The 9474-nt window shown below is 40.3% G+C and overlaps 1 long non-coding RNA gene across 1 annotated transcript; it reads left to right on the forward strand.

Moving 5' to 3' along the window:
• The first annotated feature begins 1625 nt into the window (after positions 1–1625).
• On the forward strand, positions 1626–7242 carry LOC309700587. The gene is made up of 3 exons (XR_014274697.1): positions 1626–3880; positions 4015–5661; positions 5875–7242. It is a non-coding gene; the product is annotated as an uncharacterized lncRNA (long non-coding RNA).
• Positions 7243–9474: the final 2232 nt, after the last annotated feature.

Below are 9474 nucleotides of genomic sequence, written 5' to 3' on the forward strand. Positions count from 1 at the left end.
AATAATAATAACTACAATAGTAGTCCACACTGCTCACGGACCCCGAATCCCTGGAACTGGGTCCGTGACATGGGCTGAAAAATCTATCGCTTTATCACCTACTCAGGTTGTAAATCGTGTTTTTAAAAAGTAACTAAGTAACTAAGTAATTAATTACTTTTGAAAATAAGTAATCAGTAAAGTAACGGGATTACTTTTTTGGGGAAGTAATCAGTAATTAGTTACTGATTACTTTTTTCAAGTAACTTGACCAACACTGACTATCAGTAACATGATAGCACCACCCAGCTGTATAGAAACTCCGTCATGCTAGCTCACGCAGTACGAGTTATTGTAACTGACTGTAAAAAGTCAGCACAACGAAAAGAAACTCCAGCTAAACTTGGTTTATATCTGACCCAGATAGACTGCAGCTCATAACTGAGAAACACCAAACACTCTTCATGTTATCATTCATATTTCATCCACACAAATATTTTATTTCTTTTTGTCCACTGGGCAGGTGACCTGCAGAATCATGTCTGCCCCAGCTGGATACCTTTTCACACACACCGTGACGTCAGACACACTCACTTCTGCTTAGCGCACAATTTCACTTCATTCGTCAACCATCCACACACCACGTACTGCCCAATAAATACTTTGCAGTGTATTTCACCCTTGGACTTCTTTTACGTTTGCGGCAGGAAACGCGACTTACTCCAAAACCCAGGCTACGTGTACACAACAGATCACAGAATTCTAGTTTCTAGGTATGTGTGTGCATGTGAGTGTGTGCATGTGTGTGCATGTGTCTGTGTGTGTGTGTATGCGTGTCCATGTGTGTGTGTTTTTGGGGATGCATTTGTGTGACCTCCTGCTCACCAAAAGGGTCATAAAGGCAGGACGTTTACTAAAGAAGAAAACAGAACCCTCACATAGGCTGTGCCTATAATAAAAGACTACAGCCTCCCCCCACCATTCAACAGGCTGGGGAGGGGGTCACAAACACAGGAATGTGCTTTTTTTCATGTATTCATGTCCAGGTTTGTTCATGTTCATGTCAGGGTTCTTCATGTTGTGTTTTAGTTCACCCAGTTTAGGTTAAAGTTTAGTTTTGCATCAGTTTGCCTTGCCCCTTTCTTTGTACCCTTCGATCAGCCTTATTGAACTGCTGGAGTGATGATGTCCTATGACAATGAGATTATCACATGACATTTTTGAATGGGGATATTTCTTTTGAACTGTTTTCAATTTAACGTAATATTTAAGTGTTTCTTAGTTTCAGACTAGTTGGTTAGTCTATTTCAACGTTTTAAACCATATCCCAGGGTTTTTACTTCACCATTGATGGGGTTTTAACAAGCAAATAAAAGACAGAGCTTAAATCTGTAAAGATTAGATGAAAAATACTCAAAGGATAAATTCAATTGGTTTATTATTTTGTTACATAAGTTGAAAAAAGTAAAACAAGTAACTACAGAAACAACAAAAGAAAAGTTAAACAAGTAAATGAAGGGGGGAAAGGAGGAGGGGAGAAAACCCCAACAATCCCCTCTGAGCAAGCACGAGGCGACAGTGGTGAGGAAAAACTGCCTTTTGACGGGCAGAAACCTCCAGCAGAACCAGGCTCAGGAGGGGACAGTCAACTGCTGGGACTGGTTGGGGGGGGGAGGGTGAAAAAAGATGAAGAAGGTGGAGAATATGTGTTGGGGGGACAGGAGAGGTGCAAAGTAAGATGGGGCACAGGTGGAGGAGGACGAGGCTAAATCATCTGAATAAGCGGCAGAACCAGCCTTTTTTCTTCTTTTTCGGGTAGTTTTCCACGAGCTCGTTCTCCAGGATAAGGGTTCTCAGCTGATCGTTTGTTTCTGCATTCTGCTGCTCGAGTTGCTGGCATCTTTGCTTCATTTCTTTTAAGGTTGCTTGTTTTTTTCTAAGCTTTTCTTGCTTTTTGTTGTGCATCTCTTCTAACAGCTCGTTTTTTCTCTGGATTTCTTGACTCGTACGCTGCAGGTCTTCATGTATTTTCTCTTGTTGTTGCTTTTGTGCCTGCATTTCAATTATTTGGCTCTTCAAGTCATTGGACTTCAACAACATCTCATTAATGACCTTTGAGTGTTTCCTCTTCATTCCATCAATCCTACACTGCATCTCTGAACATCGTTTTTCCAGTATTTCCTTTTCTCTTTGCAGTTCAGGAGTTTCATCACAAAGTTCTAGCAATGCTAGATTCCTTCTCTCAAAGTCCTGGATAATACGTTTTTCTTCTTCCTGTTGCTTTCTTTCTTCAAGAAGCTCTTTATTTTTGCGCTTTATTTGACCAAACCTGACTATCAGATTGTTGTACAATTTCCGTGTGGCTTTGAGTTTGTCCTTCATTTGTATTTCCTTTTCTCTTTTCAGTTGAAGTGTTTCCTCATATTCTTTATTATAAAATTCTTGCAATTCTAGATGCCTTCTCTCAAAGTCCTGGATAATACGTTTTTCTTCTTCCTGTTGCTTTTTCTCTTCAAGAAGCTCTTTATTTTTGCGCTTTGTTTCACCACACTTGACTTTCAGATTGTTGTACAATTTCTGCATGGCTTTGAGTTCGTCCTGCATTTGTATTTCCTGTTCAGTCTTCTGTTGGTGGATTTTTTCAATTGTTTTCTCCGCTGCATTGAGCTTTCCTCGAAGCACCTGATTCTGTTTCTCAATGTTTTGGAGATCCCACTGTATCTCCTCAATAGTAGCTTTCTTTCCTTGAAGCTGGGCAGATGTTTCTTTTAATTCAGCACTCTGTGTTCCTGATGAAAGAAAACGAGAAAAAATCTTCTCTCGTCCTTCACCAAACTTCACTCCCGAGCCCTCGTTGATCATTTTTATATCAGGCTGGCGTTGCTGTTTTTCTTCCAGGTCTTTATTTCGTGCTTCCAGTTGTCTGCACTTTTCCTCTAGTTGAAGCTTCTCTTCTTCAATTTGTTTAATTTTGTAATGTAGGTCAGATTTTTCCTTCTGACTTTCCTGTAATGTTCTTAGGACTGATAAGACACCATCCGTGGTAATTTCTCCTGAAGAGATTGGCCGCACAATTTCTCCTGGAGAGATTGGCCGCACAATTTCTCCTGGAGAGATTGGCCGGCCAGAACACAAAGGACAGGCAGCATAATCTTTTTGTCTTTGTTGGCCTTTTCGTGGAGGCATGTTGGAGCCTGTGCACAGTGACTCTGAAAAGGCTTAGAAATATTTCCAAATGGATCTCTGGTCGAACGTTTGAAGGCTGTGAACAAACTGATTAATTGCTGCTTCTGACCCCTATTTATAGACTTCAGATCAAAGGCAACATAGTCCTTGTGACATCATCACTCCGTAAGCCAATCAGATTGTCACATGACATTTTAGAATGGGGATGTTTTGTTTTAAATTGTTTTCAAATTTAACTTTAGTGTTTCTTAGTTTAAGACCAGTTGGGCCAACACTTTCAGGCTGCTCACAAGGTGCAAAATGGCGGTACCTGCTCCACGTCACGGGTTCTATTTATGGACTCACCTGGCAACTTTAGTGATGTCACTGCTGATGTCACTGTTGGTGTGACCTCATGACTCATTCATGCTATCTGAACTGTGGTGTAATTATGAGGTCACAGGGGGACGTGAATTTATTCACAAAGTTGATAGAGAGTTTGGGTCATAACTCAAAGACGCAATGATGCAGTCAAATCATTTGGAATTAAATATCTCTGTCAGTGCGCCCCAGGGTGGCTGTGGCTACAATGTAGCTTGCCATCACCGGTGTGTGAATGGGTGGATGACTGGATGTGTAAGGTGCTTTGGGGTCCTTAGGGACTAGTAAAGCGCTATACAAATACAGGCCATTTACCATCTGTAAATTACAACATTTAGAGGGTTCTGACATCACAGTCATCTTTCTGACATCACATCCAGTCTCTCTGCTGTGATGTCAAATATCAATGCCAGACTTGCTTCTCTGCTGTGATGTTAAATATCAATGCCAGACTCGCTTCTCTGTTGTGATGTTAAATATCAATGCCAGACTTGCTTCTCTGTTGTGATGTCAAATATCAATGCCAGACTTGCTTCTCTGCTGTGATGTCAAATATCAAGCTGAAGTCTATGTATCACGTGTCTCTCCCATTTTGTAGAATTTGCGACCACAAAGTCTGGGTTCTTTTCTAGGTCAGCTCTTACTCGTTCTGGTAGACCTGCCAGATTCATCTCTCTGTTGTGATGTCAAATATCAATGTTTGACACAATTTCGGACCATCTGCTCAAGCCCAACAATAACAAGCATTGCCCTGGTGATTGAGGATCAGATTGTCCTCAATGACGTCTGTGATTTCCCTAATGCAGTTGCACTTTTTCTTGGACTCATCTATGCACTTAACCTGGACTATCTAAAGGACTTAAGGTACACTTTTGAAGTAATTCAAAAGGTGTTCGTGGGTCTTGGTACTCAGTGCTCTGCCTGGGGTTCATGCTTTAAAGAATAATTTGCTGAAACGGTGGGCAGAAAAGTGTTCGTGATAACAAAATCTGTTCTCATGCTGGGTTTTTTTTTAAGTAACCCAGTGCTATGATTTGACCATGATTTGGTCAATAAAGTCATCTTAAAAGTCACTGCATACACTTCAGTAATTATTTAATTTATTTCTTTTTATATTCATACTAGAAAAAAAAGCAATATCTGACTAATATTTCATATTATCAGTTCCATTGATATCGTACAGATAAAAATATTGGTAACAGCATTGTTTGTTTCTGTGGGTATGTTCTTGGTATCTTAGCAGTTCTTGTCATTACCGCTTGATTATAGTACACCTGAACTATCCAGTGCTGGCTCTGCACTTAGGATGTATCATGATTTAATAGTTAGTTAGTTTTTATTTTCATGTGCTATGAAACAAGTGTGTGTTTCACTTTACATGTTTGAACCTTAGGGGTGACACAGGACTTTGTATTGCTATAAAAACTTAAAGAAACAGAATAAAACATTTTCCCATCGTAAAGAAAACTCCCTTAAAATATGGACAATAACAAATCTCTGTGTAAAAGAACAGTACCAAAAAAGATGTGTCACAGTTTCTGGATGATCCCCACAGAAAGTACAATTAGTATTTATGTCCCTTTTAAATTTGACCATGTAGTGACTGGCTGGATAACATTTATGTAGAATTTTAAAAGAGACTTCTTTCACCTTATTTATGTAGCCCTGTCTGCAATTATTCGGGCTTGCAGTATAAAGAAAAAGTCTACTGTTATAAAAAGTGGTTAAAATATAAATAGTTGATAAAAGGTTTAAAAATCAAATGCAAGTACAAATGTATTTCATTTACAGTTAAGAGTCCAATAAATAAAAGGGTTTCATGATTTAGAGTTCATTTTCTGTGCACACTAAATATGTTGGGGTGTAACCTAAGCTTATTTACCCATCTAATGTCAGTTATCTCAATATTGTATTGTCATTGGTTGTTGTGCTGACGAGCCAGTCAATGTCACTCTTCTCTGTTATGGGGGCGGGACGAGTGGTAACAGTTTGTGTGAATCTGTGGGAGCGGACACAGAAGCTAAGTCCGAAGAGAGAGATGTCGTAAGGCAAACGTGGTGTGGATTTTGCATCTAAGTGTATCATTGAGGTCGACTACCCGTGGTCCTGATATTACTTATTTGTGATCTGCAAGAGGTAAATGAGACTGTGTGCCTTGACATTTGTACTGTAACTATTCGTTATAGTGATGCTAACTAGCGACTTGCTAATTAGCGCAGCTTACCGCGTTATGTGCTGTGATGCCATGCTGTATGTTTAGCTCTGTGATTTTCAGTCAAAGCATGCTAATGCTAAATCGTTATGTGATAGCATTTGGTATTGTTAGCTCAAGTGTTTTAATATGTTTAGAAGCCGAGGGACGCTCTGAAAGGAGAGGGAGAGAGAGGTTTCTGCCCGGATGGACCCTGCTATTTCCTCGCCCCTGACTGTTTTCTTACCCCTGAATGTCTTCACTACTGGTGAACTAACTGCTAACTGCCCGTTTCTGATTGCCCCACTAACAAACTCATTGGACTTGTGAGTACTAACTGGAACTAAAGTGCACGTATTTTGTTTATTGCTCAGTTTGAGTGAAGCGGCCATCAGTTTTAGGCCTCACCGCACCCGAACTTCGAATCAGGCCTGCAACAAGCACTGTGCTACCGGTGTAGTGTGGACAGGTTAAAGTGTGTGTGTGTTTGTGTGTGGGGGCCCACTGTTACAAATTTAGTTTAAATTGAGTAAGTGTTGTAGTTTTAATCAAAGTTATTATCAAAGGTTGAAATTCATCCCTTTTAAAGGTGTGAGCTGTTGTAACTGAAATAACAGTTGGCACTAAAGAAAGAGGTATTTTATGTTGATAATCTTTTATTGAAAATCCATGTAGTCACATTTACAGTATTTTTGTTTGTTCATTTGAATTCAATTCATTTTATAAAAGTAACTGTTTATTTTATTCATTTCTTTTTGTCTAAACAAATACCCGGTGAGGGATAAATTCGTGTAAAATACAGTTGTGGTGGTCCTTATTAGTTAAATTAGAGGGTATCAGGTATCATTACTAGTAGCACTACGAACCCAGGCCCAGTCTCATTGTACTACATACTCTAGCTTTACCATAGCTACGTGGGACCTGGGTTACATTTACAATCAAATATTTATGGGGGACCATCCAGACTGTCTTCCACTTGATATCTGTTTGCACTATAATATAATATAATACATCATGTTGCTATTTAATGTTTTTTGTTCGTGTTGCAGCTGCTCTGTGAGCCAAGCTTTCGTTGTCTAAATTCAATGGCAATATATCTCTGTTGAACTTCTACAACTGTGCCATCAGCAGCGTTCTGACGTATGGATTTCTAGTGTGGTTCCCCAGCTGCACCAAGGCCCGATCAGCAAGCACTCCAGCGGGTGGTGAAAGAAGCTGGCAGAATTATTGGAACAAGTCTGCCAGAGATCAGTAATATCTTCCCCACTCGCTGTCTGAGGAGGGTGCACAGTATCCTGCGGGACCAACATCACCCTGCGCGCCACCTTTTCCATCTGCTGCCCTCAGGGAGAAGGTACAGGTCTATACAGGCCAGAACATCCAGACTGGCCAACAGCCTGTATCCACAGGCTGTGAGGCTCCTGAACTCTCTGCCCCCCTCTCACGGACAATAACCATATCCAACTTCTTAATAGCAATGAACTGGTCTGCATTGGTGCATCATATCTTTATTCTCTTTCCCCCTCCTGCCCCCCCCCCCCCTTTCTTAAATAGATAACTATCATATCTGATATCATATCTCACAGTACAATAATATTGAATGGGTTGCATTGTTGTATTTTGTCATGTTTCTCAGGTCTTTGTCTGAATTTCTACGAACATTATTGCTAAGGATTGTCTTATTGCATTGGAGTCACACTGGGTTAAATATGTACACTTGGGTTTTAAGGGGTATTTATTATTTTCTTCTTTTTTTTGGTTGTATGGAAGCCCCAAACGCAATTTCATTGTTCTTGACAATGACAATAAATAAATAAATACTAAATACTAAGGGGCGTCATTAATTCAAACCCTGATGCTATAAAAATCTGTGTATGCTTTGAGTAAGTCGAAGATCAATTGCTGTCTGCGTACAGAGTGTTCTTCCCACACGTGTGTATTCATTAAAATCATTGTTTGACCAAGATCATCTGGACCATGGTGGTTTGTACTCTCCTTCCTCAATATCTGAACCCTAACACCGATAAAAACCCTGAAAACTATACATTTCACACCTGAGCCTCAACTCTCGCGGCCCGGTACCAAACGACTCACGGACCGGTCCGAGGCCCGGGGGTTGGGGACCGCTGCTCTAGGTTATCCTCTGACAAAACTATTCACAGCTTAAAGGCTTCTAATTTTGGTAAAAAGAAAAACATCCCTCAGGATAAATAAAATTCATCTTATCTTTAAACAATTTTATGTAGGTTGTCCTAATAATTTGGCTGCTGTAACAGTGCTCTCCAAACATTTGCATCGATAAGGTTTATCTTGTTAAAAGGAAGCTGCTAATATGATCACAAATGTGCTTTCTTTTAATGGGAGATTTGAACTTGAAATGGGAATGAAAATGTGCTACACAAATATCCTTTGGCACCCAGAAAAGCTTGGACTGTCCCTGTACAGAGGTAAGAGAAACAGTTACAAATATATGGTTTATTTATGAAAGGATGGACTTCTGAGCCCTCTCTTGAGTGAAATCAGACAATTTGCTCCACTAGCATGGGGACAGCTTCAGCTTAGTAAACCAGGGCCCTATTTCAGGAAGCCGGTTTAGTGCAAACTCTGAGTAAGTATACCCTGAGTTAACGAAAACTCTGGGTTTTCAGTTTCACAAAGCGAGTTCAGATGAAGCCTGAGTGAGTTACTATGACGACACTCTCCGTGAAGCTAACCTGCCCCCTAGCAGGTTTACTTCAACTAACCCTGACTGTCTCCGCCTCTGTGTCGGGAACCTGACTGTAGGAAGTGTCAGACATGGCGTGCCCCTTCCTTGAAGAGCCAGTAGATGTTGAAGCCCAAATTCTCTGCAGAGCTCTCCGCCGGGAGAGAGTGATTAGAGCGTGCTTAATTCATGATGTGGTGATACTTGAACTACTACTTACATTTTACATTTATTCTCAGGGTTCCCAGGCGTGATTGGCTGTATAGATGGCACTCACATTCCAATCATTGCTCCTTCAGTAAATGAAGGAGACTATGTGAACAGGAAGTCTTTCCACAGCATTAATGTACAGGTACATAGTTCCCTGTAGCATTTCAAACTAACAAATTATTTCATTATAGTAATGGATGCTAATTTGTGTTCTCTGCACTGTGAAGATCATATGTGATGCTGCCAACATTATCACAAATGTGGAAGCCAACTGCTCAGCCTCTGTGAGTGGTGGTGGTGGAGGACCCCCACCTGTTTTTCGGGCCTCCGCTTTTTTTCTAGTGGCCATAACGGGTCACATTTGAGCATACAGAGTAAGCAAATATTTACTTGTAATGTGCTCAGATAATTTCAATAAGTGCTTACAGAAAGAAAAGTAATGTAGCCTCTAACTGCAATTGATTTACATCGGACAAACAGACCAAGCACTATGGCTCATAATACAATTACACCTCACCTGTTTGGACTATATTTTTATATTTCATTTTTACTTGCTGCCAGGAACATTTGGGGCCTGTTGGGTTGCACCTGCGCTCACATCACATCATGAAAAAAAATGTATAAAATACAAAATAAAATATAATAAAATAACGTGTAAAATGGGTGGAAATCCCTCGATCAATGTTTAAATTAACACTCACGCATTGACTCTGTCGGCTATGTTTTGCCATGCATGCTCCCTTTGTTTTGCAGCTGGGGCTGTGTTACTTTTTTTCTGCAAAATTTGCATGTTATCGGCATATGCTGCCATCAGAATTTCGGCCTCAAGCGCTGTAAAATACAT

Source organism: Aulonocara stuartgranti (assembly GCF_965226115.1).
Source record: "Aulonocara stuartgranti genome assembly, chromosome: 1".
Taxonomy (NCBI): Eukaryota; Metazoa; Chordata; class Actinopteri; order Cichliformes; family Cichlidae; genus Aulonocara; species Aulonocara stuartgranti.